We start from the raw sequence: 11,779 nt of genomic DNA on the forward strand, positions 1-11,779 counted from the left end.
GTAAATCATTTTTGGTTATGAGTCTTGTATCTAATATTACATGTCCATGCGATATGGGTGTAGTTCAAAACGCATTGACCCGCATTGAACTAAGACATGACAAACATTGTAGATTTTATCCATTTATTGGAAAGTTGAGCACAACGTTGAGCACATATTTATTTCTGCAAACAAAATTATACTAATCTTAATCTTACATGTCAAGTAGATCAGCCTATAACCTAGGTTGAGTACCAAAGAGTAACTATTAAGATGCAGTTCTAGGAAATCTTTTTAACCCCTTACAAACATGTGACATAGTACTACGTCACATGCCGGCTGCGGGGGTATGACGAGGGCTCACAGGCTGAGCCCTCTTCATACAAGATGGGCGTTTGATGCATATTGGAGCAAACACCAACTGGTAACACCCACGGTTGGTGCTGGCACCGATTGCAGGTGTTAACCCTTAAAAGGCCCCCGGCAAAGCTACCGGAGGCATTTAAATCCTTGTGCATGGGCTCCGCCATCTTGGATTAGATCACCGCTACTCCTGACGTCATCTATCATATAAATATAAATAAACAGTAAAAATCATAAACATGTTAGGTATTTACACATCCCAAAATGTCAGATGTTTCAAAATATATTACCGTTTTTTCACTGCGTTTAACCCCATAACGGAAAATATCGCCCAAAGTTGAAAATGACACCTTTTCACCATTATCACTGCAGAATTCGAATTGAGTTCGTTATATAATGTAGCCTAGTGGAAGTAGATCATTGAGTGATGTGTGGTCCAGTTCTTTTTCAGTCCCCATGTTGATAAAATCAATTTCTGTTTCATTAATCATGAAAACTCAGCAGCTCTGACTGCTGAATAGATGTTCAACATCCCCCACCAGGGTCTAGACTTTTCTTGGGACCTGGAGGCAGTCGGGACCCAGAATACCGGAGTGGCTGGCGGTTGCGGCCTAGGGGCGCGCTGATGTCACGGTGCTTGCTATGGGGACCGGAGGGCTGTCCTACAGACTGACAGGTCTACAGCAGGTGGTGTGTGCAAGAAAATCTAGAGGGAGAGACTGATGTATTGGAATCTCCCTGAGGGCAACCCCTTCAATGTCTGTAGTATATGTCCCTGGGTAATGGATGGGAAGCCCGTGGTGGTGATACAGCTGTATCCAGGAAACAGATGGAGGCAACGTTGTGCAAAACAACTCACAGTTCTTTATTCGAACAACCGCAGGCAACGAGCCAAACAATCTGGTTACAGATGCCGGATTGTTGGAGAAGTCCGGATTACTGGAGTGGTCATGGAGAGTGATCCTCAGGAGTAGATTCATCAACCTGGTAGTAGGTGCAGGCTGGGAGGTAGCTGTGTCCAGTACTGGAAGCTGCAGCTTTATCCTGGGTCTCTGGTCACTGACAGTCTGTGCTCTTTAATGAGAGCTGAGGCCTAAGAGGCCTGTGGCAAGAGCCTGTGCTCTGAGAAGTGTGTGCTCTATGGGAGAGCTGGGTTCCAAAAGGCCTTGCCCCTTCCTGTCCAGGGGTTTTGTAAAACCTTGGTTATGTGGTGGGTCACTCTCCAATCACACTCCAGTTTACAGATTGGACTGCAATTGGATGACAGTAAATCAAAACACATACCCTGTTAACCCTTGCTGTACAGGCAGAATCTACCACTAATGGCCTTACTAGGACTGTATTACCCTAAAAGTGAGTTGATCAGACTCCTCTAGAGAGATCCTACAGATAGGGGGCCTTATTCACAAGCACTCCCTTGCCTACACATTGGCAGGGGTGTTGCAGATGTATGAAGAAATTAGTCAGCACAGAATTTTGGATGTATTTAGACAATTAGTAAGGTTTTAATGAAAATGAAACTGGCCTTTTGATAAATTAACCAATGTCTTGCCAGTTATAGCCTGTTTATTAGGTCAGTCCTTCTTTGTCCTTGATTGAAAGCCACTGGACTTAAAGGACATTATGATCAGAATAGATGGTAGATGCTTATACTCATCTCCCCATCCTGTGCAGAGGTGCAGTAATCTTCTATAAGTATGTCTAAGCCGGTCACCGTTTCAGAGAAATAAACTTTTTAAAAATATATGAATGAGCCAGAGGCGCTCTGCCGAGCTCTGTCAATCACTGTATTATACCGCCCACGAGACTCATCAGCCTGTGCTTTACATATGAATGTTATACAGTTTCTACTAAATTTCTTCCTAAGATCTGATGTAAACATCATCAGCATTGGGAGCATAACTACAGCAGTAGCAGCCATAGCAGCTGCTATGGGGCCTGCAGTGACAGGTGGCCCCGTCATCTGTATATAATATGCATAATATGTATAAAACATCTATTTGATGTATATATGCTGTATATGTATATGGTTTCCATATATACTGTATGGAAATACATTTTCCAAGGTGTTAAATGCATGTATTTGCATAAAATATTTGCATACTTCCCAGAATTCCCTAGTGGAGCATCTATGGCTTTAAGTCTCCACACGCCTATAAGGAAGCCTTAATTGGCAACCTCTCCATATGGAGAACTATTACCTTATGTGTGTGTATATGCTCTATATGTGTGCGCATAAGTGTCTAAATGTGTGAGTGTACAAATATGTATATTTTTTGGAGTGGGAAGGGGGGCGCTTCAGAATCCTGCCTCTCCTAGTTAGGCCCCTGAAGATCAGACTAGTTACATTTAACCTGAAGATCAGGCTGGATTTTCATGGCGACTAGTTGCCTTTACGTTATTTGTGCAGGCTGTAAATATCGTGCACCGCATATTTTCTGAAGACTGATTTCCTGACATTTCATGAGCAATTTTATTATCATATTTCTCATGTATCGGGCACAGTGGCGTCCTGTAGTAAATTTACCTGTGATAAGTAATTCTATTTACCCACCTGAGTCATTTCACATATAAAAGGTTTTGAGTATCAACATTTTTATGAGAAGACTGTTTTACAGCAGAATAATTGTGGTGCAGAGTCATGAAATACTAACTACATATTGTGGTTACAACAGCTCCTGACTTTACTACTGTATGTGTGCATAGCAAACCACTAAAATATCATCTCACTTCATTCTCGCCCTTGATTTCAACAATTGACTTAGCAAAAAAAAAAAATCCCTTGGAAATGAACTGAACAAAAAGTCCCTGGATCCGTAAGAAGGTTTTATAAGTTTTGGAAATGTACACAGCAGTAGATTGATGACCATTCCAAAGTCCGGATCATGCCATGCTTTCTCACATTGAGATGCATTTGTAATATACACTTGTATAAAATGTATACAGTAGATGTATCATTTGGGCTTTAAAAGGGTTCTCCATTGACAAACAAGTTCGTCCCTATCGACAGGATAGGGGATAATTTGCTTATCCGTGGTTGTCTCGGTGATGGGAATCCCCATGGATCACGAGAACGGGGTCCGATGTACCCGATCATAAGATGAAGAGAGTAGCTAGTATATGGGCTAACTTGTATGTGACTGGAGAACCCCTTTAAAGGGTCTCCACTATTTACTACTGCGAATTATAAACTGGTGCATCACACACTCACTTTGCACCTTACATAAGTTTGGTTGTAGAAGACATGTGTGTTTGTGGAAGTAAAAATTAATCATTCACTCGCACACATCTCTTGCTAAATTCACTCGCACCCAAGTCTCCTACATACGTTCACTTACTGACCCACAATTACAAACAGCTCTTCTTCATACCCAGTCCCAGTGTTTCTAGCCCCATCCCCTGGCAGCATGGAAGGGTTTAAAGACCTGGATCAAGTATTGTAAGCTAAGGCCACTGACATACTGGTGTGTGCCTCCCTTGACATGATCTGCTCTTTTTTATCTTCTTATGCCCTGGGTTTTTACAAAAAAGGCTTTTAAATTTATGCAAATGAGTTTGAGGGGCTCCAGGCTCCATTACCACCTATGGATCCTGTAGCCCCTCAGGTTCATTAGCATAATTTTTGCCAGTTTTCTTAAAACCAAGGGTATAGGATGCGTAAAGGGGTATTCCCACGAAGACAAGATTCTTAAATATACTCAGGATAACAAAATAACACATTCTCTAATTCACTGTTATTAACAAAAATACAGCGTTTCACAGATATAATTCCAACCTGTCTCTATCAGCCCTGGTCTATACAATTTTGGTTGCCCTGGGATCCGACAGTAAATCTTCAGATTTTTTTGGTCGGGCAGGACACATTCTTTTTACAAATAGCTTTTGCTGTCTGCACACTGCAGTGTGATCTCTGCCCCTCCATTAAAAGACAAGCTCACACATGTAGCAAAGCTGACTGTGTGTGTTAGAGATGAGTTGGCAGCGTGTAAATATATATATATATATATATATATATATATATATACATATATATATATATATATATATATATATATATATATATATTATTTTTCATGGATCCATCATCTCTCATCTTGCTTTTTCTATATATCAGATATTAGTAGAATGTTCAGAAGCTAAATGAAAGTGTAGATAAACCTGTAGCCTGATAAGCTAATCACATTGTCAGCTAAATATGATCTTTATTGGAAAAACATCACTAGGGGGTTAGAATTTGAGAACTTCATGGGCAAACCCCTTTAAAGGAGACTGGAACCTGCGAGAGGGGGAGCACACCAGTATGTTAGTGTGCTTGGTTTACAATCTATGATCCTGGTAGTAGATGTCCTTTAAGTACTTTGCAGTGATGCAGGAAGCATGAGATCAGTCACGTGCTTCTGACATCACTCTAGGTCCTGCAATAATACTCATGTTAGGATAGGAAAGCGAGAGAGCATTGCTGAGGCCCTGCTCTCTCAGAGATCAGGTGAAGCGCATTGTCAGTGCTTTACCCAATAGCAACACATCGGCATTCTTTGGCCTAATGCAAATGACTTCAATTATGCACGGTCACAGTTAGGAGCATCCCCGCCCCCCCATGCACAGCTGATTCCTTGGGCTCCAAGCAATTGTAATTAATACAGACAGGTGGAGACTAGATAAGAGCTAATATGATGTCTTTAATACACAGCACATAGAATGTACAGGTGGTCCCCTACTTAAGAACACCCGACTTACAGACGACTCCTAGTTACAAACGGCCCTCTGGATTTTGGTAATTTACTGTACTTTAGCCCTAAACTACAATGATTAGCTATAACAGTTATCACCGGTGTCTGTAATGAAGCTTTATTGATAATCCTGGTTCTTATGACAACCCAACATTTTTAAAATCCAATTGTCCAATCCAATGAGGCTATAGAAACCCCCTTTAAAACGATGTCCTACTTTGCATGATACATTGCTACTGTACCTTATTTGACTTGTTTGCTATTTTTTAAGCTGACCAGGGGCAAACCACAAAATGCCCCTTATTTCAGTGTTTGCTTTATAATTTAGGGGAACAGAGAAATATTCTGGATCATTCTTCTTTACAAACCAAAACTCCACTGGGAGTTTCACAATGGGGAAGGTTGTCGTGAACTGAAACGAAACATAAATACACTGGGTACATGAGGAGAATTCGGCCAGTGTACTCGTAAAAATGAATGGAATTAATCTAGGAGAGACATATTTTTGAAATTACATTGTTGAACTTGGCAAGAGGCACAGGGCAGTGGTGAACCACTGAAAAGATCTATGTCATTCCTGTGTGTGTGGGAATTTTCTGCCACCGCAGAAGGCAAGGGACTTTGGAGGGGGTCTGTATCACAAGTCCCCATGGACTGCAAATGTCTGGCAGATAGCTCCATTCTGTCCACCTCTACTTACATTTTAATTCCCACCATCCATATGATTATTGAACAAGATTTTTTGGGCTATCATTTAAAATTGGTCTGCATCTCAACCATGCCATCCTTGTGATGCTAGTGGTCAATGGGCCACCTGAAGGTAGGTAGAGGTGCAGTGGTTGACACTAGACCAAAGACTGCACTCATTGTGAGCAATTCATTGCTGGGAGAGTGAGTGGAAGGAGCACAATTATTTATTTTTTTAATTTCCACAGAATCTGACAAAACGCAACCCTCATGTGAATTATATGGAGGAATACTAAGGCCTGATGTACCTCTATAGTAGACCTTTTAGAGTTTATGTGAAATCAAGATGTATTATGAGCATATACCTCAGGGATGATTTTAGTTTTTTTTCCCAACTAGCTAGAATTTATTAAAGGGAATCTACCATCAGATGTCCTATAATGGGTAGCTCCCAGCAGCATGACTAGATCTATATTATAGTATCATAGCAAAAAAAAGTTAGAAAAAAACATCAGTCCATCAAGTCGAACCTATACTTCACATGATCCAGAAGAAGGCAAAAACCCTGCAAGGCTGATGACAAATGGCCCAAAGCAGAGAAAAATTTCTTTACGACCCCTAATATGGAGGTCAGAATAACTCCCTGGATCAACAGAAACTACTAACAAAAAGTTTTATTCCCATGAAATGTTATATTATTCCTATCCAGAAAGTAATCCAGGCTCCTCTTGAACATGTTCAAATTATCAGCCATGACAATCTATGGCGATGGTAGAACTGTCGCTCCTCTAAGTGTAGAGAACTTTGATTACTTACCCCTAGTGGGTGTGAAGAAGGCGTTCCTGGCGGCAGTACGGGCACTTGCTATAACCTGCATCTGTTCAGGCCTGAACCGGCGTAGGTAATGGGGCTGCTGGCTGCCGAATACATCAGACGGAGCCTCCTGATGTATCTGGACTGGCAAGGATTTCTTCATAGGTTGGTGCACTTGACGCCAACATATGATAAATTCCCCCCACTGTCCTTCTCCTATAGCGTCTTCTGATAATTCTAGAAGTCCTATCTTTCTATGCATACGCAAACCACACTAGTACACAATACAACTAGTGTTTATAGATGCTAGTTAATAGTTTCCACTATCCTACTGGGTAAAAGGACCTTGTTAATATGGCATCATTCATTCTTAATTTATGTTTTGTTGATTTTTGGGGTAGACCCTCTTTTTTTCTGTCCTAATGCCAATTACGTCCTTCTTGCTAATAACTACTCTTTGATAAATCTCTTCTCTTTTCCATTTAATGACAACTGCTGCCAAATCAGCTCTGCCAGCTCCAGACCCTAGTACGTAGAACCTTACAAAGTTTTTAGATTTAGGTAACACAAATCTATCATTCATGTTACGGTTTGGGGGGATGGTAGAGATTTTACATTCCAGGACTCCCATTTAAGAGATCCTACCTAATGTGGTGTTTTAAAAAACAGGTCTGCGGCAGTTGCATAATGAGGTTATGTTTTTTAAAACACTAAATTAGGTAGGATCCCTTAAACGGGATGGTAGAGATTTTACATTAGGGCTAAGCAGTTATGTATCTAGTTTCTGTAGAACCTCATTATGCAACTGCCGCAGACCTGTTTTTTAAAACACCAAATTAGGTAGGATCCCTTAAATGGGAGTCCTGGAATGAGAATAGAATGACAATGAATACTTTTGGGTTGAGGTTCTTCATGAAGACAAGCCTATGAGTAAGCCCATGAGTAAGCCTATGAGTATGAAGAGGCCCGGTTACCAGATTTTGCCCACCCTGGCTAATAATGCCTGTTGAAGGGTTACACGTACTCCCTATATCACCTAAAATTAGCTGCCAGTGGGGCTCTGTACCATAATTGCAGCCATTTTTCTGATATGCAAATTAGCTATTCTGACTCATCTCTGGCAGCCTGAGAGAGAAGAGTCAGAGATCCAAGTAAACTACTCCCCATTATTCTGACAGCTCTGTGTCTCTACATATCCCTGCCCCGCCTCCTTGTACTTAGGGACCGTCTGCTAATATTCAACTACAGACATATAAAGCTCTATGTACAGATGGGAAATATTGTGTCAATCTACTTACACGGTGCCTTGCGTTACATTCATAACATGTAACCAGTGACATCATCGCAGGTCCTTCAGCCTTCCAAGAATAGCAAACTGTACACCATGTATGTGATTACATGAAATCACAGCAGCATCCATGGAAGATGGAGAGAAGTAGAAGTCCATGGAGGCAGCTGTGACTTCATGTGGTCAGATACATGCATGGGGTACAGTTTGCTATTATTAAGAGTCTAAAGGACCTGAGATGTTGTCAATCTGGTCACATGACATGAACTGTGACCAGTAAGGAGGTATAAGGCATGGGGAGGATTAGATGGGAGTGGCCGGACGAGCTGGACACCCCCCCCCCCCCACCTAAGATGCCAGGTAATAAAAGACAAAAGGTGATTTCTGTGGATGTAAGCAAAACAATTTTTAGCTAAAAGAAGGGGTTCAGTCAGTGAATAGAGCTCTATAGGAATGTGATGACAGGTTCCAAAACTTCCACTTTCCTTCACAGAACTATGATTACATTCTGACTACAGAGAACTTCCATAATTATTAATATTCAAATTCTATTGATGTATATGCCATATACTGCATGGCGCCCCTAGGGGCAGCTAGTATTGGAATTCTCTCGAGCTGAATGCGTGCAGGGGATTTGAAGATTAACCCTAACCTATATCCAACTAAGCTTAAAATACTTTCTAAACTAAGCTATACTTCATCTAACTAATATGCTAATTATCAGAAGAGGCTACTGGGGAGTGGAGTAGCCTTTGCTCCCACAGCCTGCACAGGCTCCACACCCCAGTGGCTGTATATACCGTATATATTCGTGTATAAGCCGAGTTTTTCAGCACAAAAATGTGCTGAAAAACCGAAACTCGGCTTATACATGAGTCAATGAAAAAATAAAAAACGTAATACTCACCCTCCTGTGTCCGGATCCTTGGCGCAGCTCCCGATGCGGTTCCCAGCGGCTCCTCTTCTCTAGACGGCAGAGTCGGGTCCATGCGATCTGCCGGCGGGCGCATGCTGATGACGTCATCAGCAGCGACACTGCCGCATCATAGTGTGCCCCTGCCGGCAGGTCGCATGGACGCGTCTCTGCTGGCTAGAAAAGAAAGAAGACAGAAGCCGCCGGGAGCCGTCGTCGGGGATCGGGAGCCGTGCCGAGGATCGGGGGCGAGTATTACGTTTTTTATTTTTTATGCGCTGGGCAGGGGGCTGGCTGTATACTACATGGGGGCTGGCTGTATACTGCATGGGGGCTGGCTGTATACTACATGGGGACTCGCTGTATACTACATGGAGCTGGCTGTATACTACATGGAGCTGGCTGTATACTACATGGGGGCTGGCTGTATACTACATGGGGGCTGGCTGTATACTACATGGGGCTGGCTGTATACTACAGGGGGATGGCTGTATACTACATGGGGGCTGGCTGGCTGTATGCTACATGGGGGCTTGCTAGCTCTATACTACTCGAGTCAATGGGTTTTCCAAGTTTTTGGTAGTAAAATTAGGGGTCTCGGTTTATACTCGGGTCGGCTTATACTCAAGTATATACGGTACTTGAGTATAAGCCAACCCAAGTATAAGCCGAGGTACCTAATTTTAACACAAAAAAAACTGGGATAACCTATTGACACAAGTATAAGCCTAGGGTGGGAAATACATTGGTCACAGCCTCCAGTCAATATAGCCAGCGCCCTTTCCCCCAGTATATAGCCTGCCAGCTTATGCCCCTGGTATATAGCCAAAAGCCCCTTGTCCGCAGTATATACACATCCAGCTCATGTCCCCAGAATATAGCCAGCCCTTTGCCCCAGTATATGTCAAGCAGCTCCAGACCCCAGTATATAGCCTGCAGCCTCTGACCCCAGTATATAGCCTGCAGCCCCTGCCCCCTAGTATATAGCCTGCAGGCCCTACCCCCCAGTAAATAGCCTGCAGCCCCTGCCTCAGTATATAGTCTGAAGCCCCGGACCCCAGTATATAGCCTGCAGTGCCCAACCCCAGTATATAGCTTGCAGCCACTGCCCACCAGTAAATAGCTGGCAGCCCCTGCCCCCAATATATAGCCTGCAGCCACTGCACCTTTTATAGCCTGCAGCCCCTGATAGCGGTGCACACACTAGAACAGTGGTGGCTAACTTTTGGCACGGGTGCCAGAGGTGGCACTCAGAACCCTTTTTATGGGCACGTGCGCCATCACACCAGCGCATAGTTCGCCAGACAGTACGCAAGGCCTCTTGCAGTCCCAGGCAGCTCAGAACCCTAGAAGCAAGCTACAATGATAATCCAAACTTCTTCTCCTTCTTTCTACCGTATTGCTGTCCTCAGGTGCCTATACAATTTACATGTGACAGAGCAGGGAGTAATAAGTTATTGCTTAAATTGTCATATCGGCACTTTGCAAAAAAATACGTGGGTTTTGGTTGTAGTTTGGGCACTCAGCGTCTAAAAGGTTTGCCATCACTCCACTCAGCAGGCAGCTGACATCATAACAAGAGTGATGGCAGGATCACAACAATATTCATCTTTATTATAAATTTGAAGAGAATAACTGCGAATAAGACTTTATTATGATTCCTGCCACAAACTTACCGTGATTCTCACACAGAATGTGAATTATGCTCCAATAATAAACAACAGCTTTGTAAAATTTCAGTCTATTGCTCATTAGGCATCATACAGGGGACAGATTCTGCATATCAAAAAAGTTTAATAGCTTTGTTGAGTAATTCATTGAGACTATACAACGCTATGACATTATAAAACCATAAACAAGGTAACAGTAAAATGGGAAGAATCTTGATATGACATACGTGACATGTAACGCCACCTTCTTTATTATACTGCCTCCTTGTGGCTTTGTACATCTAGTTTTTGTCATAAAACCCCTTCCACGGGTCTTTGTAATTAAAGCTTCTATTCCACCCAACCAGAAGATATTACAGGACGCTGGTGACAGCACACACAAGAACAATACAGAACACAAAAAGTTGTATACATATTTTTAAAAAGTATAGCAAGATTAAAGGTAAAAAAAAAATAATAATAACACAACGTATCACTACGCCAGAAAATGGGCAGTAATATTTTTTGTTATGGTCACTTATTCTCTTAAATGATGTTTAATAAAATAGCATAAAATAAGTTTGTACTAAAAAATGGAAAGAAAAACTATAGCTTGCCTTGCTGAAACCTATTAGCCTACCTGTACATGAACGTGTGGTTTTCGCTGGCCACAAATGCCGGATCCACAGTCTGTTGTTTGTGGCCCGTGTGTCATCGGTGCGCAAGGTTCACTCACACGCTTATGCCCAATCCGCAGACACAGCAGGAATAGGTAATATCAGAAATGGAAAAAGATGAGTTACGGCTTACCACATACATGTCTTCCAAGTGGCAGGCGGACAGACGGACTATAGTGACATCGGTCTAACAACCAGGAATGGACATCCAAAACAAAAAATAGTGGTTTGCCCAGCACTCAAGGTAAGTACAAAAACTGACTACATTTTATTAAAAAAAAAAAAAAAGTAAAAGCAACATACAAAAATGGTTAATGCATACGGACAACGAAATACAAAGAACCAAGACGAAAAAATTCTAAAAGGCAACCTTTTTCTTGTGTCTCAGTTCAGGTTGAACTTGCAGTCCAGGTTCAGGTTCAGGTCCAAGTACCGAACCGGAACGGTCACCCCCGATTGTTGCTGGCAATGATCGCAATTGTTACCCTTTCAATATCTTTAAATGTCAGCATATACACACTCTGCCAGGATATTCCAGACAATCATCACTCCAGAGACATCATTGTGGAGCTTTGACCCTAGTGTAAGTGGCATTTAAAGAACTAACACCCACAATTGGTACCAGTACGAGTGTTACCGGAGGGGGGAGAGGGTTGGTTGCTGAACACAATCTTCTGAGT

This window comes from Engystomops pustulosus, chromosome 10 (assembly GCF_040894005.1).
Source record: "Engystomops pustulosus chromosome 10, aEngPut4.maternal, whole genome shotgun sequence".
Taxonomy (NCBI): Eukaryota; Metazoa; Chordata; class Amphibia; order Anura; family Leptodactylidae; genus Engystomops; species Engystomops pustulosus.